This window comes from Rhinopithecus roxellana, chromosome 5 (genome assembly GCF_007565055.1).
Source record: "Rhinopithecus roxellana isolate Shanxi Qingling chromosome 5, ASM756505v1, whole genome shotgun sequence".
NCBI classification, from domain to species: Eukaryota; Metazoa; Chordata; class Mammalia; order Primates; family Cercopithecidae; genus Rhinopithecus; species Rhinopithecus roxellana.
Window position 1 is genome coordinate 129,689,027 of NC_044553.1, and position 25,317 is coordinate 129,714,343.

Consider the following 25,317-nt stretch of genomic DNA (forward strand, 5'->3'; position numbering starts at 1 on the left):
CAGAACACTGGGGGGTAGGAAGGCTAGAGAGTATATAATTTTGGTTGTGTGGGTCATTCTGTTTCTTTTGCAACTACTGCCATTGTAGCATTAAGGCAGCTATCAGCAATACAAAAATGAACAGCATAGCTGTGTTCCAACAAATATTTATTTAAAAAAGAAAGCCAACATACTGGGCAGAATTTGACCCTCAGGCCATATGCAAACAAAAAAAATATGTGATGTTGTTCATTCCAGCACACGGGTGACAGACATGGTCTCTGCAGAAAGACTGGTTTTGTGTTCACACTTCGCCACTAATTGCTGCTTTGAAAAGGCAAATGCATTTTACGTTTATTTTCTCATCTAAACAATGTTTCATTTCATAGAACACATTACACATATTTTCTGGGCTTCAATTAAATGCATAATTTCTTTCTTTCTTTCTTTTTTTTTTTTTTTTGTAGAGACAGAATCTCGCTCTGTCCTCCAGGATAGAGTGCAGTGGCACGATCTGGGCTCACTGCAACCTTCGCCTCCAGGGTTCAAGCAATTCTCCTGCCTCAGCCTCCCGAGTAGCTGGGACTACAGGCGAACACCTTCACGCCCGGCTAATTTATTTTGTATTTTAGTAGAGACGGGATTTCACTGTGTTGCCCAGGCTGGTCTCGAACCCCTGAGCTCAGCCAATCTGCCCGCCTCCGCCGCCCCAAGTACTAGGATTACAGGCCTAAGCCACCGCGCCAGGCCTAAATGCATAATTTCAAAAGCATACGAGGCAGAAAATAATCACTTAAAAAGTACTAGCTGAAAAGTAATATTGTCCTTATGCATTCTGGAGGACTAGCAGCTATTTAAAAAATACATTTGTGAAAATTCTTTCAACCTTGTATAATTTTTCTTAAATTACAAATATTCTATGATGAGATACTAAAACTCTGGGTTTTGAAAGTGTGACCTTGAAGCCTCCACAAGTCCTCTCATATTAACGGTATATTACCGGAAAAGATAAACAATAGAGAATATATAGAGAATCTTAAGGACAGCACATAAATGATTAAAGTAGTATCTGATTTCTTAAAAATGACAAGTTCAGTATTTTTGAAAAGGATTTCTTTTTTTCAAAGAACGCAAAAAAGAAAATTATTAATATTGAGAGGGAAGGATATACAATTACAGGTCAATGTTCATATAACAAGAGGAGAGGATGTTATAGAAATACCACAATAAAGCTTTCACGGGAAAACAACAAGCAAACCCAAGGTTAATGCAAATATAAAGTGCAAGACCAGAACAATTATACGAAGCCTAGAGAGGAAATTTTTAACGCTTGCGACGGAAGGGAGACTCCTGGCGGCCGCCATAAGCGGAACGGACCCTTGGGGCGCGCGGAAACGGAAACCGGGAGGGGACGAGGCCTCCCAATTCCGCCTGCGCTGTGCAGGCGCGCAGAAGATGGGCCCCTGCGGGCTGCCGTTCTCCCCAACTGTCAGGTGACCTTCCCATAGCGCACTGCGGGTTTGTCAGCCGCACGGAACGATGGCGCATTTCCTGCGGGCTGCGTATCCGCGGTGGTGGCTCTAATAGCTATGGTGGCACCAGCGAGACCCGCGGGCTTCAGGAGCCCCGGACCCGCCACGGAGACTTGAGCGAATACGCCGGATCTCTCTTATCAGATTGGAAAACGTTTTAAAGAATAACTTTTCAAGGCTTTAACCTAAGAAGTGCCGTTCATCTTGTGAACTATAGTGGGACCGAACATATGTATGGAAACACACAGTTACTGAAGGATTTACTGTGTCACAGTTCAGCGTCAACTAGTTTTACAATCAGATTTTACGTGTTTGCTCATGTTAACACAATCGTGTCTATCCATGTTTGTAAGTGAAAGAATCAGCCACTAGCACTCACATAGTCCTTTAACTCGTGCACTACTTAACAGCAGGTGATTGGAAAAGTGAGCATGGGCCAGGCTTCCCTGTATCGTTGATGGGCATTATTAGATTGCATTTTTTTTTTTTTTTTTTTTTTAGACGGAGTTTCGCTCTGTCGCCCAGGCAGTGGCCCGATCTTGGTTCACCACAACATCCTCCACCCGGGTTCAAGCGATTCTCCTGCCCCAGCCTCCCGAGTAGCTGGGATTACAGGCGCGTGCCAGTGCGCCCGGCGTTTGTGTGTGTGTGTCTGTGTGTGTTTTGTTTTGTTTTGTTTTGTTTTTTGAGACGGAGTCTCGCTCTGTCACCCAAACTGGAGTGCAGTGGCCAGATCTCAGCTCACTGCAAGCTCCGCCTTTTGGGTTTACGCCATTCTCCTGCCTCAGCCTAGTGAGTAGCTGGGACTACAGGCGCGCGCCACCTCGCCCGGCTAGTTTTTTGTATTTTTTAGTAGAGACGGGGTTTCACCATGTTAGCCAGGATGGTCTCTATCTCCTGACCTTGTGATCCGCCCGTCTCGGCCTCCCAAAGTGCTGGGATTACAGGCTTGAGCCACCGCGCCCGGCCCTGTGTGTGTTTTGTAAAGATGAGGTTTCACCATGTTGACCAGTCTGGTCCTGAACTCCTGACCTCAGGTGAGCCACCCGTCTGGGCCTCCCAAAGTGCTGGGATTACAGGCGTCAGCCATCGCGCCCGGCCTACGTTCCATTATTTATGCATCATGTTTAAGTTTTTAAGTAAATTGTAAAAATCCTGCTCAAACGAGCAGTCATTCTTGGTTCCTGGACCCCGCCTTTTTTTCTGTACTTACTAAGGTTGCCATTGGTTCCTGTTTCTGTTGATGCTAGATGGCACTGTCAGCACAGGGTTCCTCATTCCCTAAAGCTAGTGTAGCACGTGCTTCTGAAGTACAAATAAGGTGACTTCCAGGCAGGAAAGCAACCTGGATTTGGAGCTTAAGTGTCCTTTTCCAGGTGGAGAGTTTATTATTGAACCAGCATCTTTCATAGGGAGGTCTAACGCGAAGAGTAGATTTTATCTGAAAATACGAAAATTTTCTGTGCCCATTTTTCCTGGACCTCAGGCTATTTTCCCCACCCATACTTTTCCTTTGTCTGTACAGAATCTGAACCTAAGCCTCATATAATTTTTTCTTCAAATGTATGAGACCCAAATTCTCATTTACAATTTCAACAGCTGTGTTCCTAAGCACACCCTAGCTAATATCTGGAACTACAGAAGATTATAAAATACCAACACATTGACACGACATTAAATATCTTAAAAATCTAGCCCTGGTATATATTTCTAGCTTCCTTCAAGTGTACTGAAATTTGTATATCTATTTCTGGCTTCCTTGAAATGTACTGAAATTGCTGCTCTCCTTGCGATGTCTCAATTTTTTTTGCATTCTCTACACTCCCATTCTCTACCTCAATACTAATGATCTTTTGTATTTATTAGCTCTAATTTACATGGTTTTCAGCTACTTATTCTTCATCTATTCAATCATAAATTGCCTCTTCCAGAAAACCTTCAATTATCATTTAAATTTAGGTTGTATGCTCATGCATCAATAGAATAATGCACATTTCCTACTACAGCATCTTTTTTTTTTGAGACAGAGTCTCACTCTGTGGCCCAGGCTGGAGTGCAGTAGCGCAGTCTCAGCTCACTGCAACCTCTGCCTCCTGGGCTCAAGCGATTCTCCTGCCTCAGCCTCCTGAGTAGCTCGGATTACAGGTGCACACCACCACACGCGGCTAATTTTTATATTTTTAGCAGAGAAGAGGTTTCACCATGTTGGCCAGGGTGGTCTCAAACTCCTGACCTCAGGTGATCTGCTGCCTAAGCTTCCCAAAGTGTTGGGATTACAGGTGTGAGCCATGGCTCCTGGACCTACAGTATCTTTAATCTGATTTTTATTGCCTATTTGTTGAATGTCTGCTTGATTTGTGCTTTAAATAAAGGAGAAATGTATTTTGGGTTGTAGATGATATTTATGTGGCTAAAAGAAAAAAATGTACACGTGATAAAGACATTAGTCAGAAAGACAAATTAAAAACAAATTCATTAAAAGGCAATATTTCTGCTGAGCGCGGTGACTCATGCCTGTAATCCCATCACTTTGGGAGGCAGAGGCGGGCAAATCACGAGGTCAGGAGATCGAGACCTCCTGACTAATATGGTGAAACCCCGTCTCTACTAAAAATATAAAAAATTAGCCGGGCGTGGTGGTGGGCACCTGTAGTACCAGCTACTTGGGAGGCTGAGGCAGGAGAATGGCGTGAACCCGGGAGATGGAGCTTGCAGTGAGCCAAGATTGTGCCACTGCACTCCAGCCTGGGTGACAGAGTGAGACTCTGTCTCAAAAAAAAAAAAAAAAAAAAAAAAAAGGCAAGATTTGAAGCTGCATAGTGTTAGCAAGTAGAATGAGTATTGAACACTCGTTATTGTTACAATTTTTTTTTTTTTTTTTCCGAGACAAAGTCTCGCTCCATCGCCCAAGCTGGAGTGCAGTGGTGTGATCTCGGCTCACTGCAACCTCTGCTTCCTGGGTTCAAGCGATTCTCCTGCCTCAGCCTCCTGAGTAGCTAGGACTACAGGCATGCGCCACCATGCCAAGCTAGTTTTTGTATTTTTGGTAGAGACGGGGTTTCAGTGTGTTGGCCAGGCTGGTCTCGAACACCTGACCTCAGGTGATCCACCCACCTTGGCCTCCCAAAGTGCTGGGATTACAGGTGTGAGCTACCACACCCAGCCTAAAATTTTTATTTCTGTAGAGACAGTGTTTCACTATGTTGCCTAGGCCTTTCTGAAACTCCTGGGCTCAAGCAGTCCTCACACCACAGACACCTAAATTGCTGGGATTTCAGGTGTGAGCTACCATGGCTGGTGGAAAACTCCAAACATACATATTTAAGAAAGTTCAATGGGGGGAAAATTGATTTTTCTATCAATGCTGTAGGAAATTGAATATCCTTCTGTGGAGGGAGGGGAAATAAAAATCTGACCTTTGACCCCACATTACATACAAAATGATCACCAGATGGTTCATTGACCTGAATATAAAAACAATTTTATGTAGCATTTAGATTGCAATTGAGAAAAATAATTTCATATTATTGTGTAAAGAATGATTTCTGAAACAAGACTTAGGATGTATTTATCATATAGAAGAAAAGATATTCTAACATAGTTGATGTAAACAAAGATTCTGGAGACAGACCAAGTCCAGCTCAGGTGGTTCTGCTCCTTTCCTGTGAGGCGTTAGCTCAGATTCATAACTGGAACTTGGGAGTGGTAATAGTGCCTACCTCTTGAAATGTTGTGAGAATTGAATGAACTAATAATACTTAAAACCTGTAGACTAATAGCACATCTATACTAAACACTAAGCCACATTTTCTAATACAGTGTTTTCTAAGGAATTGAAATAGTTATTATTTGAGTCACTGTAAAATGCATCATTATTTTGTGTCACAATAAAGGAATAAATTCGTAGACTATTGCACAAATACATCTTATCACTTAGAATTTTATTACTGAAAAATCAACTACTATAAGTGTAGGTATCAGTCTTACATCACTTCTGTGATGACAAAGATGGAAAATAGAAGCAGAATACACTAACAACAACATTCCTAAAATTCTTGTCACTCAGATCAAACTCTTCGGAATCACCTTCTAACACATTCTGTCCATGATTTTCCCCACATTATCATCATCTTTGCTAACCAGGAACTTTGGTGACATCACATTTCTTGACAGAGTCCTAGACTCCTATTTGTGAGATTGTCTATTCAACCTACTGACAGCACCTCTGTAAGTTTTGATGGTGATCGTATCACCGGAAGACGTCAATCAAAGGTTTTTAGATCAAGTTCCTGCATGTGCAGACAAGGACAGCCATATTATGACTAGATTCTGGAAAACTTTGTTTTCACAATGTCAATTTTAAGATGCATCTGTACTTGAACTTTGTTAAAAGGTGCACTCTGACATCAGCTGATTACACTATTCTTTCACTTACTGCCAAATTATCAGTATAAACCCATGGTGGATAGATAGTTTTGCATCTACCATCTTTACTCTGAAGCCTGAGAACCAAAGCTCATCAGCCCTCATTTTCCACTTTGACACTGGTCACTCCTACTCCAGCCTGACATACGGCTTGTTTTTGGTCTGCCACTCTGCCTTTTCTTTTTTTTCTGAAGATGAAGATTTAAGTGAGTTTGTTTTTTTCTCATGGAGTGAATGAAATATGCTCTGGGAGGTGTGAGATTTCTTGAATTGCAAATGTCCAAATTACTAGTACATACATGTTTGCTATTCTGATCTTACAAGTGAGAAATGTGGTCTAGGTCAGCTGCAACTCTCACTCCAGGTCTTCAGATCCCAGGAACTCATTTCCTCATTGAAGGTAGGAATGAGATATGGAGAATATACTCTGTGATTTCAGACCATAAAAAGAAGAGTCTTGATTTTGTAAATGTCCCTGGAAGTGTGGTATGTAGTCCCATGGCTTTGTAGACTAGGTGTGGTTCCCGGACACACCCTCTTGCTGTCCAGCAGAGTGATGATGTTGTGCTATGGAAATCCCTGTTGCTTTTCGGGGCAAAGGGGAGAGTAATTTGTAAGCTGATTCTAAAATTCATATGGAAATTCATGAGATCTAAAAGAGCCACATTAATAATGAGAAGCAGAACAAAGTTAGATTATGGGATTTCAAAACAATATAAAGTGATAGTAATGAGGACATTGTGGTACTGGCATAAGGACAGCAATATAGGTCAATGGAATATAAATGACTGCCCAAAGATTCACCCTGACATTTATAGTCTATGGATTTGCAAAAGTTGCCAAGGCAATTCAACGAGGAATTTTTTTTTTTTTTTGAGATGGAGTTTTGCTCTGTTGCCCAGGCTAGAGTGCAGTGTGATCAGCCTGCCTTAGCTTCCCAAAGTGTTGGAATTACAGGCATGAGCCACCACACCCGGCCTTTTTTTTTTTTTTGAGACGGAGTTTCACTTTTTTTATAATTTTATTTTTATTTATTTTTTATTTTTGTATTTTTTTGAGACTGAGTCTCATCTCTACTAAACCCCATCTCTACTAAACCCCATCTCTAATAAAAATACAAAACATTAGTCGGGCATGATGCTGGGTGCCTGTAGTCCCAGCTACTCGGGAGGCTGAGGCAGGAGAATGGTGTGAACCCATGAGGTGGAAGTTGCAGTGAGCCGAGATCGTGCCACTGCACTCCAGCCTGGGCGACAGAGCGAGACTGTCTAAAAAAAAAAAAAAAAGACAAAATATTTGCTAGTCATATAGGTAATGAGGGTCTACTGTTCAGAATATATAAAAGATTGTCACATCTCAAAAAGTAAAAGACAAATATCCCCACTAAAAATGGGTAAACTGTATAAATAGACATTTCTTCAGAGAATATGTATGTATCCCCAAAGGGCACATAAAAAGATGATCAACATCATTAGTCCTTCGGCAATACAAATCCAAATCACTGTAAGATATACTTTATAAAATTAAAGGCACATTTTTAAGCTAAGTAAGCCAGTTTGAAAAGACTACAAACTGTGCAGTTCCATTTATATGACACCCTGGGAAAGGTAAAACAATAGAGATAGTAAACAGATGCATGTTAACTAGGGACTCTCCAAGAAGGACAGTGAAATAGGTGAAGTAGATGGAATTTCTTTAGGGTAATAAAACCTTCCTGCATGGTGGCTACATCATATTGTTTTTGAAACCCTGCGTAACTTTATAATACAAACAGTGAACCTAAATGTATGGAAATTTAAAATATTATTTGTAAGTCAGGCATGGTGGCTCACGCCTGTAATCCTAGCAGGTGGGAGACCGAGGTGGGTGGATTACCTGAGGTCAGGAGTTTGAGACCAGCTTGGCCAACATAGTGCAACCCTGTCTCTGCTAAAAAAAAAACTAAAAAATTATCTGGGTGTGGTGTTGCATGCCTATAATCTCAGCCACCTGGGAAGCTGAGGCAAGAGAATTGCTAGAACCTGGGAGTCAGAGGTTGCAGTGAGCCATGATCACACCACTGCATTACAGGCTGGGAGACAGAGTGAGACTCCATCTCAAAAAACAAACAAACAAACAAAAAACAAAATATAAAAATTATTTGTAGGTGGGGGGATCCCATGGAGGAATACAGAGAAAATAAGAAAAAGGAATAAGAAATGTATGATATAACCCCACTAAAGGAAGCTGAGAGGCGGGGGAAAGAACTGACCTAAGTAACTTGGATACAAAGTGAAGATTCTGCATCTAAAGGTCAAAGGAGTTGTCTGTGAGCACTGTACTTTAGTTGGTAATGTTCTTCTTCATGAGAGTGTGGATTAACAATTCTGAAGTCACTATGCATGTAGCCTAAAACTTGGTGATTAAGCTAACAAGGCCAACTCACTCACTGTTAGAGTGGGGGTTACAACCAAATAGTGGGAATGGGGAGACTGATTCAGTATATTATATTATATTATATTATAGTATATTATATTATATTATACTGAGTATAATATATTCAGTATATTATATTATACTGAGTATATTATAATATATTCAGTATATTATATTATACTGAGTATATTATAATATATTCAGTATATTATATTATACTGAGTATATTATAATATATTCAGTATATTAATGTGGTGCTGGAGACATTAGTAGGAATTTATGTTTAATCAAGTTATATATGAACACGTGAGGAAATATTTACAGGTATGTGTATATGTGTGGGTTAGTATACACAGGTATGTTTCATTGTTTTGTCAGCTGACTACTCCTCAAATCGACAGATGACCCACTATCAGTGAATATACCTGGGTCCGTATCTTTGTTTTCAAAGGCATTTTCCAATAAAAGAAACTAGGACCCATGGAAGAAATGATGGGTACTAGGCTTGGGCACGAAATAAACACCATTGGCCTGGAGGACCATGTAGTGCCTGAAAGTAAGAAAATATGAAACATCTTTATAATTGAACCACCAAACAAGCAAAATCTAACCAAAATAATGTGGTTATTTCAAAATGATACAGAAGCCAACTGAGAGACCTTCCAGTGGCCAACAATGGAACAATTTGAGCAATGAAATGAATAAAGGACTGCAAGGGAGGTGTAAACTGAAGATACACAATTTCATATAATATTCAATATGGTATAAATAAATGATATGAAATAATGGTGGAGAACAGGCCAACTGTATACGGTAGAGAGTTCTCAACTCTTGTTTTAGGTACTCAGTTCATAAGGAGGTAGAGCATGAATTTCTTGTTCTTAAGTATGTGCTATGTATGCTGACTTATTTTCAAAAAGTAAAACAGGGAGAGTGGAGAAAGAAATAATTTTACAGTAAAGAAATCTGACAAAAGCTACCTTGTCCAGGTAGTTAAATTACTGTCAACAGGCATGAATCGAGTTGATAGTAGACACCTGTGATATGATGTGATTACAATGACATTTTCTCTCGGTGATCTTCCTTCCCCAAACCCAACTCCAGTATAATCATGAGAAAAATGTCAGAGAAATCCCAAATTGGGGATGTTAATGTCATGAATAACAAGGGAAGTCTGAGAATTTGTCACAGGCAGAAGGAACCTAATGAGATGGGATTTCTAAACATGATGTGGTCTCCTGGAGGGGATCCTGAAACACAAGTGTTCATTAGGTAGAAGAAAAATTCTAAATAAAATGTGAATTGTAGAGAAGATAATGTGTACTATTGAATTATGAATTGTGACAAATATCACCCACTAATGTAAGGGATTAACAATAAAGGAAACTATATGCCAGGCATAAGCAAATGATCTGTATTATCTTGGCAACTGCTGTGTAAATCTAAACTATTCTAAAATTTAACAAGTTTCTTTTTTTTATAAATTCCCTTCCCAGTATAACAAGCCAAACCTTGTCAATATTGTTGAATGCCCCTTAGTGCATAGCTCCATTTTTTTTTTTTTTTTGAGACGGAGTCTCGCTCTGTCGCCCAGGCTGGAGTGCAGTGGCCTGTTCTCAGCTCACTGCAAGCTCCGCCTCCCGGGTTCACGCCATTCTCCTGCCTCAGCCTCCAAGTAGCTGGGACTACAGGCGCCCGCCACCTCGCCCGGCTAGTTTTTTTTTTGTATTTTTTAGTAGAGACGGGGTTTCACCGTGTTAGCCAGGATGGTCTCGATCTCCTGACCTCGTGATCCGCCCGTCTTGGCCTCTCAAAGTGCTGGGATTACAGGCTTGAGCCACCGCGCCCGGCCCATATCTCCATTTTTTTTGAGACAGGGTATCACTCTGTAGCTCAGGCTGGAGCACAGTCATGTGATCATGGCTCACTTCAGCCTCCATCTCCCAGGTTCAAGACATCCTGCTGCCTCAGCCTCCCTAGTAGCTGGCACCACAGGTGTGCACCACCATGCCTGGCCAATTTTTAATTTTTGTTGTTGTTGTTGTTGTTAGAGATAGGGTCTGGCTATGTTGCCTAGGCTAGTCTGGAACTCCTGGCCTCAAGTGATCCTCCCACCTCGTCCTCCCAAAGTGCTGGGAAGACGAGTGTGAGCTATTGCACCTGGCCTCTCCTTTTGTATTTCTAAGTGATATATTGTTCAGTTTTTCTTAACACTCAGATACATGTGTCTAAATTAATGCTTATCTCTACTGTAATAATGAGACCCATGAGACTAATCCATTTTGTGAGACATGCCATAAAATACCTGACTGGTACTTTGCAAAAGAGTTCAGGTTATACAAAATAATTGAACACTCAGAAACTGTTGTAGGTTGAAGATCTGACAGAGCAGGCAGACCCTAGATTGGCACCCAATGATTCTTACCTACTGGTGAGCACAACCTTGCATTCTAATCCTCTCCCTGTAAGCATGGGCAGGAACCTTAACTTATTTTGAAACAAGGGAATAGAGCACAGCTGAAGGTATATCACATGGGTAATTATGCTATGTAAAATCGTTATTTCTGTCTTGCTAGCAAACTCTCCCTTTGTACCTTTGATGGAGCATTCTGCCATGTGGGAGAAGCCAACATGGGAAGAGCTGAACGCAGCCTCTGGACAACAGCCAGCCAAGGAATGGAGGACCTTAATCCAATAACCAGTCGCTAAATTCACAGTTAATTCAAACTCCCTTTCAAATAACACTCTATCAGTTCACAAGTAGTGTGAGTTGCCTGTAAGAAGGAAACAATCCTAATTTGTACCTTTGGTATTTTCACTATTGCTGTCATTCACGGCATTTAGATATGCGCATTCATGTATATGTATATGTATATATATGTGTACACACACACACACACCCCCACCCATATGCATGCACACACAAACTATAAACATAAGAATACCTCGTCAAATACATGGCTACAATTTTTGTTTTTAACAAACTGTTATCTGTTATATCAACTAAAATATGAAAAAGTTTTCTTTATATGGCAACTACTAAAATATTTAAAAATAAAAAGAAAATAAATGATATGCTAAGAAGAGAAAATTGGATCATGTAAAATTCTCAATTAAAACCATAAAGGGAAGCAAACAAATGGAAGACAGGAGGACGAACAAAGAACAAGGGCAGCAAATGAAAAGCAGAAATAAATATGGTAGATGTCAATCTGCTATATCAATCATCACGTTGACTGTCAATGGTCCAAAAACCACCAATGAAAAGACACAGATTGTTTGAGTGGATCAAAAACAAGACCTAACTGTATGTTCTCTAAAGAAAACATTTCAATATAAAGACAGGTATAGGGAATTGTAAATTAAAACCAAAATGAGATATCACATTATACCTATTACAAAGCCATTATCAAAAAGAGTAAAGATGTTGGTGAGAATGTAAAGGTTGTAAATGTTGGTGTTGGTGAGAATGTAAAGGAAACCCCTGCACACTGTTGATGAGAATGTTAATCGGTACAGCCATTATGGAAAAAAGTATAGAGGCCCCTCAAAAAATTAAAAATAGAACTACCATAAGATCTAGCAATCCCAACGCTTGTTACATATTCGAAGAAAATGAAATCGGTATGTTGAAGAGATATCCACACTCTCATGTATATTTTAGCATCGTTCAAACCACTATGAGGCAGAAACTGTTAAAACAGGAAAAATAGATGAATCCACTATTATAGTTGGTGACTTCAACACTCCTCAATGAGAACTGTTTAGCATTGTTCACAATAGCTAAGATATGGAATCAACCTATGTGTCCATTGACAGATAAAGAAAATTATGTATCTATCCCCAATGGAGCATTACTGAGGCATATAAAAAGGAAATCCTGTCATTTGCAACAACATGGTTGAACCTGGAGTATGTTAACTGAAATGTTAAGCATGCAAAGATAAATACCTCAAGATCTTACTCATGTGAAATCTAAAAAATGTGATTTCGTACAAGTGGGGGTATAGAACGGTAGTTACCAGAGCCTGGGGTTGAGGGTGGGGTTGGGCAGATGTTTGTGGATTGATAGAAAATTTCAGTCAGAAAGGAGGAACAATTTCAAGAGATCTATTGTACAACATGGTCTCTATAGTTAAAAAACATACAGTCTTATTTTTAAAATGATAAAAATTAGCTGGGCATGGTGGTGTGCACTGGTAGTCCCAGCCACATGGGAAGCTGAGGCAGGAGGATTGCTTGAGCTCAGGAGGTCTACCCTGCAGTGAGCTGTGGTCAAACCACTGCACTCCAGCCTAGGTGCAGAGGGAGAGCCTGTGTCTATTTTTTAAAATGCTAAAAAAGTGGATAGAACGGTCAGGCGCGATGGCTCACACCTGTAATTCCAGCACTTTGGGAGGCCGAGGTGCGTGGATCACAAGGTCAGGAGATCGAGCCCATCCTGGCTAACATGGTGAAACCCCGTCTCTACTAAAAATACAAAACATTAGCCGGGCATAGTGGCAGGCACCTGTAATCCCAGCTACCTGGGAGGCTGAGGCAGGAGAATGGCATGAACCCGGGAGGCGGAGCTTGCAGTGAGCCGAGATCGCAACACTGCACTCCAGCCTGGGCGACAGAGCAAGACTCTGTCTCAAAAAAAAAAAAAAAAAAAAAAAGTGGATAGAAAGTGTTCTCTCCACAAAAATGATAACTATGTGAGGTAGTGCACATGTTAATTAGCTGGATTTAGCTATTCCACAACGCACATTATTATTCAAACCTCATGTTATACATAGTACATACATCTCGTTTCATCTGTTATTTAATAAAAATGGAGACATACTAACTGAAAGTAAAAGATGGAACAAAATATCGCAAGCAAATAGAAAAAGCAGGAGTAGTTATATTAATTTCAGAAAAAGCTGACTATAGAGTTAGAAAAATTGTCAGGGAAATAGAAAGGCATTACATAATAATAGTGGGGTCAATTTTCCAAGAAAGTATAATAATTCTAACATGTAGCAACAGAACATACAACTATGAGGCAGAAACTGTTAAAACAGAAAAATAGATGAATCCACTATTATAGTGGGTGACTTCAACACTCTATGAGAATTAAAAATAAAATCCTAAGCCTCCCAACTGACTGAACAGACAGGACCCCAAGGAAACTATAAAGACTGAGTTTCCAGCCACGATGGGACAGGAAGTGGGACATGCCTCCTTATCATCTGTCTCTTTTGCAGTTTAGACACAACAACTGACCAGCATTCATGTTAAAATAGAGATCATAAGAATGAAGGAATGAACTCTTCTTGGTGGCAATAAGGTATCAAATTATAAACAAGACCTAAGGCCATGCCAGGCAAGGGTTAAGTCACTCACCCCTATACTTGAGGTATGTTCTAACTCACAGGAGGTTTATCTTTTTCTCTAGCCAATAAGCAAGCACTGACTTCCACACAAACAATCTTAAAACAATTTGCAGCTCATCCACCGCCAGACGCTGACTCCACCCTCTGTTCCTCCAGCCATAGCTATGGCTTTGATTGCACAAGAGACTGATTTCAGTGACTTTCTTCTGATAAGAGCCCACCAAACATGTACTGGGTCTGACTGGTTTACAGAGACTGTGTACTTGTCTACCTTTGTGTCCTGAAAGGGGCTTCTGTGCGTAGGGCCTAACTGTAATACATTTAAACGTTAAGTCTTGGCCGGGCGCGGTGGCTCGTTCCTGTAATCATACCACTTTGGGAGGCCAAGGCGGGTGGATTAGCTGAGGTCAGGAGTTCAAGACCAGCCTGGCCAACATGGTGAAATCCTGTCTCAACTAAAAATACAAAAATTAGCTGGACATGGTGGCAAGTGCCTGTAACCCCAGTTATTTGGGAGGCTGAGGCAGGTGAATCGCTTGAACCCGGGAGGTAGAGGTTACAGTAAGCCATGATGGTGCCACGGCACTCCAGCCTGGGGGACAGAGTAAGACTCTGTCTCAAAAAGAAAAAAAAAAAAAAAAGAAACAAAACTCAGTCTTCACACCAAGATGAACATGGGTCATAGGTTACATGCATGTTTGTTCAGTACACATGCCATAGGGCTACCTTCAAGAATATTTATAACTTTTTTTCTTTCCAAATGTATAGATCTTATGATTTTCATGTTAACAAATATATACCCTAAAACCCCAATAAAATTAAGATCAAAATCAATAAAAGGCACATAACTGGTAAACTTCAAACTACACGGAGATTAACCAACATACTTTTAAATAACACATGATGCAAGAAATCTCAAGAGAAAATTAAACGACATTTTGAACTAAGTTTAAATTAAAATGCATCTTATCAAAATTTGGAGAATGCAGTGAGGGAGCATGGGGGGAAATGTATCTATTGAAAACAAAGCAAACAAACAAACAAAAACCATTGGCCGGGCTCGGTGGCTCACACCTGTAATCCCAGCACTTTGGGAGGCTGAGGTGGGCAGATCACCTGAGGTCAGGAGTTGGAGACCAGTCTGGCCAACATGGTGAAACCCTGTTTCTACCACAAATACAAACATGAGCTGGGCGTGGTGGCAGGCGCCTGCTCTCTTTTTCTTTTCTTTGTAAAAATTTTTATTTATTTATTTATTTTATTTTTTTGTTTTTGGAAACGGAAACTTCCCATCAAACAAGGACTCATCCCAGCTACTAGGGAGGCTGAGGCAAGAGAATCGCTTGAATCCAGGAGGGAGAGGTTGCAGTGAGCCGAGATTGAGCCATTGTACTCTAGCCTGCGTGACAAAAGCAAAATTCCACTTCAAAAAAAAAAAAGGGCCAGGCACGGTGGCTCACCTCCCAGCACTCTGGGAGGCTGAGGCAGGTGGATCACGAGGTCAGGAGATCGAGACCATCCTGGCTAACACGGTGAAACCCCATCTCTACTAAAAAAATACAAAAAACTAGCCGGGCTAGGTGGCGGGCGCCTGTGGTCCCAGCTACTCGGGAGGCTGAGGCAGGAGAATGGTGTAAACCCGGGAGGCGGAGCTTGCAGTGAGCTGAGATCCGGCCACTGCACTCCAGCCTGGGCAACAGAGGAAGACTCCGCCTCAAAAAAAAAAAAAAAAAACAAAAAAAGAAAAAAAAGAAAAAAGAAAATGGAGAGTACTGTAAATAAGGTGAAAGCTAAGTAAAAGATAAAGCAATTGGAATTTTCAAATGAGTATTGAGAGTTTCATAGCTTCCAGAGCATAGCTGTGTCCGCAGGTAACTAGGAAAACAGAACACTCTAAACTGAACTCCTGCTTATCAACATGCAGGGGTGGCTCCCCTGAAGTGAGGAGACATGAATCTTCAGGAATGATTAAGCAAAAGCACACAAAGCAGAGCAATTCATTTAGTTATTAAGTTGGAAAATACTTAATAACTATGTTATTAGCTATGTATAAAATAGCTATGAATAATCTAGCAACAAGGAATTTAGGTAAATTTTGCTAGGTACACAAGAAAAGGTACATACGATAGAAAAAAGTCAAAATACATGTTATGGTCTCAGAACAATGAGAAACTCATGAGGATTTTATAAGAATGTCAGAATACTGAAGAGGACATGCAGACACAGATGGGTGCACATCTGCATGTCCATGAAGACAGTGCCCCAAAAGGCTGCACACTGCCCACCATCATCATTGCTGTCACCTCTGCAGCCCCCTGCCAACCTTCACTGAAAGTTACCTGGGGTCCTTCTTCTGTGCAGCTGTGAACCTCCCTCATCTGCAGTTTCCTGTGAGGCCGCTCTCACCCTGTGATGCAAGGTGGCTGTGAGCCAGCCACTGTGAATTTGTGATCCAGTGATCCAACCTACATCTGCAAAATGGCTGAGGGGAAAGAAACTTCTCTGCCCTTCCCCAACCTTGCCCCTCCCCATCACCAACCCCTCCTGGTAATGCTGCTGCTCTTTGCCATCAAACAAGGACTATCCTTACTTGTTCCAACTGTCTTCCTTGTCAGTAGATCTCATGGACTGTGGGTAACACTTAAAAGAAGAAAAGGCATTTGAACTTCTCCCCACAGAATGCAGTCCTTAGGGAGTAGCCTCTGCATCACTTCCAGAGCTGCCCTCCCTCCCCTGCCCAGTCCCTTCATGGTCTGTCCTTCCTGCTTCTGCCTCCTCACATATTACTCATTCCAGCGATCCTTCCAACCCACTGTCCTTATCTCACGCCCTGACCTGTGCCAGACACACGGTTTCCTCTTCCCTTTCCCTCCCCTGTCTGGTGGACCTCGGCCCCTCACTCTCCAGCATCTCCTCCAATGCTCCTCCTCCTGGAGGCCCCCCTTGTCCATCGCATCCCAGGCCTGATGCCTGTCCCCTGAGTGCCCAAGGGCAGCTCTTGCACTTGTAGTTCAGTTTCTGTTGAGTTTTCTGAATCCCCACTGGTCTGAGAATTTGGCAACTTTGTCTATGTTGCTCCCCTGTGAGCCCCACATCTGCAGTGGACAAACAGCAGCACAGATTTTGCTTTTGCTGTGTTTCACTAATGAATCAGTGACTCTCCTCACCCAAATGCTTGCCTACTTCCCTAGACACCCCATCTCTCTTTCAGTCCGAAGAGGGTTTGTACCTGAAGATGAACCTGTTTCTTGTGCTCTCTTCTGTTCTCAGGTCAGGATGTGAGCCCTGACTCTGCCCAGCCTTTTCACCAGCCTCTCCATCCTCAATCCACCACAGAGCCCCTCTCATGGGCCATGCTGCTTCTACCTCATCTGTCCCTCTTCTGTTCTTTTGGACAGTTTTGTCCTTGCAAACCTAGGAAAAGTATTTTGTTCTCTAAAATTCACCTATATTAATATGGCTCCCTTGATAAATATTTCCAACGTTATTGTCATATTTCATCATTTCTAGTCTTTTTTTATTCAAATTTTATTATAATAGCTGTTAGCCTAGTGGTAGCCATGACATGCTTTTCATTATTTGCATGAACTTGTACTGAAACCTGTTGTCATTTCTTGTAGGATGGCCTGCAGCAACACTGACAGAACAGGCGTGAAGAGGAATGGTGCAAATTGCACAGAAAATGCTGCAGTGTCTTTTGTTAAGAAATGTTTTATTGCCATCAGTCTTCATGCCAGTGTGATTAAGATATTCAAGATTGTGCATTAAAGTCTGGTTTAGAACTATCATAAGCACAATTTCAAGATATCTATTAATTTACTTATGAATTAATTTCAAGATTGTTTATATTTTTATGTGACTAACACTTATGCTTTTATAACTACGGAAGGGCTTTTAACATAAATAGGCCGGGCGCGGTGGCTCACGCCTGTAATCCCAGCACTTTGGGAGGCCGAGACGGGCGGATCACGAGGTCAGGAGATCGAGACCATCCTGGCGAACACGGTGAAACCCCGTCTCTACTAAAAAATACAAAAAAAAACTAGCCGGGCGAGGTGGCGGGCGCCTGTAGTCCCAGCTACTCGGGAGGCTGAGGCAGGAGAATGGCGTAAACCCGGGAGGCGGAGCTTGCAGTGAGCTGAGATCCGGCCACTGCACTCCAGCCTGGGCGACAGAGCGAGACTCCATCCCCCCCCCAAAAAAAAAAAAAAAGATTATAATGGACCTGAAAACTTCCTATCACCTAGAGATGTCAAAGCTGTCATAATGTCATAAAACAATTACTTCAGTTTTTAATAAATTAAGTGTAGCCTTAGTTTACAGTGTTTCTAAAGTCTGCAGTAGTGTACAGTAATGTCCTAGGTCTTCACAGAACTCAAGCACTGACTCACCCAGAAGAACTTCCAGTCCTGCAAGCTCCAGGCATGGCAACCGTCTGTACAACGGAACAATAATTTTTGTTTTATACCATATTTTTACGTTTTCTGTGTTTAGATAGGTTATATGTTGAAATGCTTATCATTGTGTTACAATTGCCTATAGTATTTAGGATGGTCACATGCTTATAGGCTTATGGCTTGGGAGCAATAGTAAACACCATACAGCCTGGATGTGTAGTAGGCTATGCCCTCTATGTTTGTGTAATGCTCTCAACGATGCATTTCTTAGATGGTATTTCCATGATGAAGCAATGCATCACTGCACTTTGACAGAGATATTTTCCTTTTATTTATTTATGTTTTTGAGATAGGGTCTCACTCTGTTGCCCTATCTGCTAGATTTCACCCAGCCCCATTCAAGATGGAGCTGCTCTGATTCACGTGCCTCTGGCAGATGGACATTTGTTTGCCAAGCAATGCTGCAGTCAGGGGCTCTGGATTTCAGTCCTCCATACAGAAAATGTCAAGGGCAGACCTTAATAAAAATAAGTACATGAATAAATAACAGCATTGATACTTTATGTATATTTTTATTCCAAATTAATAGATACGTTACAGGGAAAGGGTCCTGATCCAGACCCCAAGAGAGGGGCCTTGATACTCAGGGCCAGTCTGCAGAGCAAAGTGAAAGCAAGTTTATTAAGAAAGTAAAGGAAAAAAAGAATGGTTATGCCATCGACAGCGGCCCTGTGGGCTGCTGAACTCCCATTTTTATTGTTATTTATTGATTATATGCTAAACAAAGGGTGGATTATGCTAAAATGCAGTGGCCAGAGTGCAGTGGCACAATCTCAGCTCAGTGCAACCTCCGCTTTCCAGATTCAAGTGATTCTCAGGTCTTTGTACTGCACAGCCACCCTGCAACAACCCCAAGGATGAAGGGCAGCCCATTAGAGATGAAGGAAATGGGTGTAATAGGTTGAACCACCTCACCTCAACCAAATCCCTGAGTTTCCTGTGATTGGTTGTTATTTATGGCTGGTAAACTTATTACATTTTATAATATATGGGCTTCCTGACTTGCTATGATTCAAATTAAAATTTTAAAATTAAACAAAAGCAATACATATTAATGGAAACTATACTTTGAGTGTCCAGTCTTTCTGTTTCTCTGTTTCAGTACAGTATTCAATAAATTACATGAGATATTCAACACTTTATGATAAAATAGGCTTTGTGTGGATGATTTTTCCAAACATTAGGCTAATATAATTGTTTTGAGCACACTTAAGGAGGATAGGCTACGCTATGATTTTAAGTAAGTTAGGTGTCTTCAATGCATTTTTGACTGATGACATTTTTAACTTGTGATGGGTTTATCTGGAAGTAACCTCATCATAAATCAAAAAGCACCTGTAATTTAAATGGAGCTTTCTATTTATAAATGAGCCACACAATTCTCATTAAAATAAATAGAAACTGGTAAATTTTTTGTTTTTTTTTTTTTGAGACGGAGTTCTTGCTCTGTCGCCCAGGCTGGAGTGCAGTGGTGCAATCTCAGCTCACTGCAAGCTCTGCCTCCCGGGTTCAAGCAATTCTCCTGCCTCAGCCTCCCGAGTAGCTGGGACTACAGGTGCCTGCCACAACGCCCAGCTAATTTTTTGTATTTTTAGTGGAGACAGGGTTTCACTGGGTTAGCCAGGATGGTCTCGATCTCCTGACCTCATGATCTGCCTGCCTTGGCCTCCCAAAGTGCTGGGATTACAGGCGTGAGCCACCGCGCCCGGCAGAAACTGGTAAGTCTTATCTCCTCTATTGTTTCCCACAAAACTTCCAGTTTTCTTTACATTTGGGAATCATCTTGTCTCTTCTCTTCACTAAATAAATACCACAGTTTGTATCAAGTTGCTCTCCATATGCAAGGAAATTAAAGTTAATGGTGTCAGATTATAACACAATAAAAGAATGGAAATGAGAAGTAATTTTTAAAATTTGGTTATTCATTTATTTATTTTTATTAAGGTCTGCCCTTGACATTCTCTGTATGGAGGACTGAAATCCAGAGCCCCTGACTGCAGCATTGCTTGGCAAACAAATGTCCACCTGCCAGAGGCACGTGAACAGACGTCTAAAAAGGGGAGCAACTCCATCTTGAATGGGGCTGGGTAAAATGAGGATGAGACCTACTGGGCTGCATTCCCAGATGGTTAAGTCATTTTAAGTCACATCAGGAGATTCGCACAAGATACAGGTCATAAAGACCTTGCCGATAAAACAGCATGCAGTAAAGAGGCCGGCTAAAACCCATGAAAACCATGATGGTGACGAGAGTGACCTCTGGTTGTCCTCAGTGCTACATCCCACCAGCACCACGACAGTTTACAAATGCCATGGCAACGTCAGAAAGTTACCTTATGTGGTCTAAAAAGGGGAGGCAGGGATAATCCACCCTTTGTTTAGCATATAATCAATAAATAACAATAAAAATGGGAATCCAGCAGCCCACAGGGCTGCTGTCGATGGCATAACCATTCTTTTCTTCCTTTACTTTCTTAATCAACTTACTTTAACTTTACTCTGCAGACTGGCCCTGAATATCAAGGCCCCTCTCTTGGGGTCTGGATCAGGACCCTTTCCCTGTAACACATCTATTAATTTGGAATAAAAATATACACAAAGTATCAATACTGTTAATCTGTTGGTTTCTCACATCTTAAACATCTTTAACAAATGCCCCGGAATTGTTTTAGTCCATTAGACTGAGGATTTCATCACTTGTATGAAATTTGCTAGTGAGTCTCAGGGACTCATCCTGCAGGAATGCTTCCTTCACTGGAGAATGTGTTCCTCTCAATACAATCCTGTTGACATTTGTACAATTTACAATACAGGCCCTAAATCAATCCTGGTCTTTTTTTTTTTGAGATTGAATTGTTGGGAATAATGCTCAAAATCCTAAGGAGATTGAACACTCAAACGAAGGTTTCTTAGCAAAGCAATTTTACTTCTGCGCAGAGGGGTGCTTCTCCTTGGCCAGCCGCCATGAAAGCACACCTGAACAAAGGGGCACAAGAGCCTTTATTCCTGACGCAAGTCCTGCCCCTCTACCCTTTCCCCATTGGCCGGAGTCCGGTCGCACAATGTGAACTAATCCCGGTTGACTAGATATTTGAACTTTCTTTAGATGAGGTGGGCATGTAAGGGAGAGAGAGGAGAGGGGAAGGGGTGTCTGCAATGAGCTAGAGAGCTAGTCTCCTTGCCAAATAAGGAAAGGATGTGAGCTGGTACTGATAAGCCTGGTACTGTGGCGTGTCCGGGCACGTAACAAAGGCAGAAAGGAAAAAAGGGAAAAAAGGAAAAGGGGCTGGGGGGTTTACTATGAATTAAATAATAAAGAATTGATCAGGCTATTTGAAGAGAGACCTCATCATATCCCACAGAGTTTTTCTCTGTTACCCAGGCTGGAGTGCAGTGGCTTGATCTTGGCTCACTGCAACCTCAGCCTCCTGAGTTCAAGCAATTCTCCTGCCTCAGCCTGCTGAGTAGCTGGGATTACAGGTGCATGCCACCATGCCCGGCTAATTTTTTTTTTTTTTTTTTGGTAGACAGGGTTTCACCATGTTGGCCAGGTTAGTCTCGAACTCCTGGCCTTGTGATCCACCCGCCTTAGCCTACCAAAGTGCTGAGGTTACAGGTGTGAGCAACTGCGCCCGGCCCCTAGTCTCCTATTTGGAGCCCTAAATTGTTTCTTCAGGAGGAAATCCATGTTCAACTCAGGTTGAGGAATCCCATTTTCACTACCCAGGACACTAAACTATCGCTTTGCAACCGCCTTTGCAAAAAATCATAACCGAGAAAATTATTACAATGAAAGATATCCAACCTAAACGACTCCATCTGGCTTCTGACCTCCAAGCCGCCCTTGTTCATTCCCCACTAACTTCAGGAGGAATTTAGTGTATAGCTTAGCTTTTAAACGAAGATGTAACAGACCTTTCCCAAAACAACACCCCTCCATCATGCCTTTGCAGGAATAACGAATCGGCTACAAGATTAGAAATTAGGGTTTAGGATTCATTCAGCTGGAGACTGCAGGACTCTAAACCGCCTCAAACTGCTCCTGGGGATAACATCACTATTGAGAAACCTAAGCTCAGTCAGTACTTGAGATATATTCCAGGCCCTGCACTCAATGGATCAGCGGATACCACCCAGATCAATAAGCTGACTCATCTGATCTTATGGCCCCAACCGGGGAACTGACTCAGCGCAAGAGGACAGCTTCCACTCCCTATGGTTTCATCTCCAACCTGACCAATCAGCACTCCCCTCTTTCTGACCCCCTACCCGCCAAATTATTCTTAGAAACCCCTGATCCCCCTACGGGGAGGGAGACTGATTTGAGGAATAATAAAACTATGGTCTCCCGCACAGCCGACTCTGGGTGAACTGTTGTTTCCCTATTACAGTTCCCCTGTTTTGAGAAATCGGCTCTGTCTAGACAGCTGGCAAGGTGAACCCCTTGGGTGGTTACCAATTCACATAAAAACTACCTCAGAGAAGTGTCGAAGGTTCAGCCTAAACAATGGACATCAACCCAGAAGATAACCAATACAAAGGTGTTAAATTATTGACAGAGTCAAAAAAAGGAAAAAAAAAGAAAGAAAAGAAAATCCCCAAACACTCACAAGCGTCAAAACTTAAAAAATGCTAATAATAGAAAATCATTAAGGACTGTAATTTCCTTATTACAAGATCAGATTATAAAACTATATGCTACCTGGATATGGATGACAACGTTTTCTGAATGATATTTTTGGTTCACTGAAAACTAAAAAAAAAAAAAAAAATGTAGTAATCATTCATCAAATAGTAAGAAAAAATATACATCTATATTATTGGTTATCTGTGCAAACATCATGCAGACAATTACAAAAGCAAGTTGGGAAAACAAATCAAAGACTAGGCAATGTCTACAGTTTTTGGGTAAGGAGAAAAGCAAACAACATGACGACATTCCTATTTGCGCAGTGCGGAGTGACTGTCTCTACATTTAGAATGGGAGTCATAATGTTCTGTCTACATAAATTAATTTTGTCCACCTTTTACAATTAGAACAAGCTAAACAATATCATGAAAATAATCACAGCCTTTATTAAAGCATGAAATTCTGAGCATATTTGATCTTGTGCCTCAGAGAAAATCTTGTTCCTCTCCTTTTCAACCAGAGATATTTCATAGGAAATTTCTCGACAACACTAAAAAGCGTGTAACATCTGCTTTTCCTAATGAAAGTAATATTTCCATTGCACAGGTAAAGAATGATAATGGAAAAGATGAAAAGAGCTGACAAGATACTTTGAAAAAATGATTATGAATGCATTTTTAAATACGAAAATGAAAGTTGTTAATACAGAATACGAACATGCGAAGTTGGTTTTAGATGATGTTTATGTGAAATTATAAAAAAGAAAACTGCATACAAATATTAAAGATATTTGGACCTTAAAACAAAAACACAAAAGTAAGAATGAATATTACCAGGAGAGCCTGAAGCTGTTAAGTGTTCTTGATCAGCAAGCAGAATGACTGGAGAGAAAAGCCTTTCTTATGCAAAAGAACCGCATTCCTCAAACAGCTCCAGAGGAAAGCCAGGGGGCAGCTGGCCTTGCCACACTGTAGACCCCACAGAAGGCGCTGAGCTCAGCTGCAGTGGCTGTGGCCCCGCCCTTGGTGGGCGTGGTCTGCAGCAGGAGGCCCGCATTCTTGGGGCAACTGCGCTTGCGCAAGAGGGATGTCTGTAGGGGTTTCTGCCACCTCTGGTGGTTGCTGGGTGGGTACAAAATCCCAAAGGCTTCAGAAGGAGGGAATCCTAATGAGGAATATTGACATCTCATAAAATCTACCAAGAATGGACTAAGCAAACAAAGCAGGGAACGATGTTGGGGAGGTTGTCTAAGATTCACAAGGACATTAAAGACAGAAGTGTCAACAGTAATGATGAGTTCTAAATTATCCTCTTTTTTCAACGGGCAACTGAGCATATTGGTAGGTGCAAGGCCTACAGATTTTCGTCCTTTCTTTTTTACATAATAGCACACTGGGTTAAGAGAAGGCCCTAGAGAGAGAATTCTTGTGTTAAATGAAGTTTCTTACTAAAATAGTGTGATATTTTCACAAAGAGAAATAAACCAATGGAAAAAAAGGGAGTCAGCAAATCAGACACATGTGTATATACACAATTTATGAGATTAATTGGGGGAATGTGGATTTTTCAATAAATATTCCAAGAAATACATCCACAGGAAAAAATAAAATCTGGTCTATAACCTCACATTACACATAAAATCATTCCTAGGTGGATCTTAGACCTATTTATTAAATCAATTTCACACAGGATTTACATCTAGTTTGGGAACATGACTTCACAGGGTAGAATAACATTTCTTTTTTTTTTTTTTTCTGAGACAGAGTCTCACTCTGTTGCCCAGGCTGGAGTGCAGTGGTGCAATCTTGGCTCACTGCAACCTCCGCCCTCTGGGTTCAAGCAATTCTCCTGCCTCAGCCTCCTGAGTAGCTGAGATTACAGGTGTCTGCCAGCATGCCTGGATAATTTTTTTTGTATTTTTATTTTTTTATTTTTATTTTTTTTTGAGACGGAGTCTTGCTCTGTCGCCTGGGCTGGAGTGCAGTGGCCGGATCTCAGCTCACTGCAAGCTCCGCCTCCCGGGTTCACGCCATTCTCCTGCCTCAGCCTCCGGAGTAGCTGGGACTACAGGCGCCCGCCACCTCGCCCGGCTAGTTTTTTTTTTTTTTTTTTGTATTTTTAGTAGAGACGGGGTTTCACTGGGTTAGCCAGGATGGTCTCGATCGCCTGACATCATGATCCGCCCGTCTCGGCCTCCCAAAGTGCTGGGATTACAGGCTTGAGCCACCGCGCCCGGCCTTTTGTATTTTTAGTAGAGATGGGATTTTGCCACATTGGCCAGGCTAGTCTCAAACTCCTGACCTCAGGTGATCTGCCTGCCTCAGCCTCCCAAATCGCTGGGATTACAGGCATAAGCTACCACGCCTGGCCCTAGAGTAACATTTCTTAATCTGGTCCTAGAATGTATTTTCCATACAAAAATGATATTCTAAAACACTTGATGTAAGTAAAGACTTCAAAGATAGACTCAGTCAAACTCAAGTTTCATCCATTCCTTTCCTGTAGGGCTTTAGATCAAATTC

General features: G+C 41.5%; 1 protein-coding gene across 2 annotated transcripts in view; it reads right to left on the bottom strand.

Moving 5' to 3' along the window:
- The window catches only part of SNRPN (small nuclear ribonucleoprotein polypeptide N), a 149,014-nt gene that overhangs the window by 93,839 nt on the left and 29,858 nt on the right, over positions 1-25,317 (bottom strand). The window contains exon 1 of one of the 2 annotated variants that reach the window (XM_030931117.1): positions 23,629-23,835. The exons of the other annotated variant lie outside the window; for it this stretch is intronic. The gene's annotated coding sequence lies outside the window, so the exon portion shown is untranslated. Of the gene's footprint in view, positions 1-23,628; positions 23,836-25,317 lie in introns of those variants that run through there. 2 annotated transcript variants of the gene reach the window in all.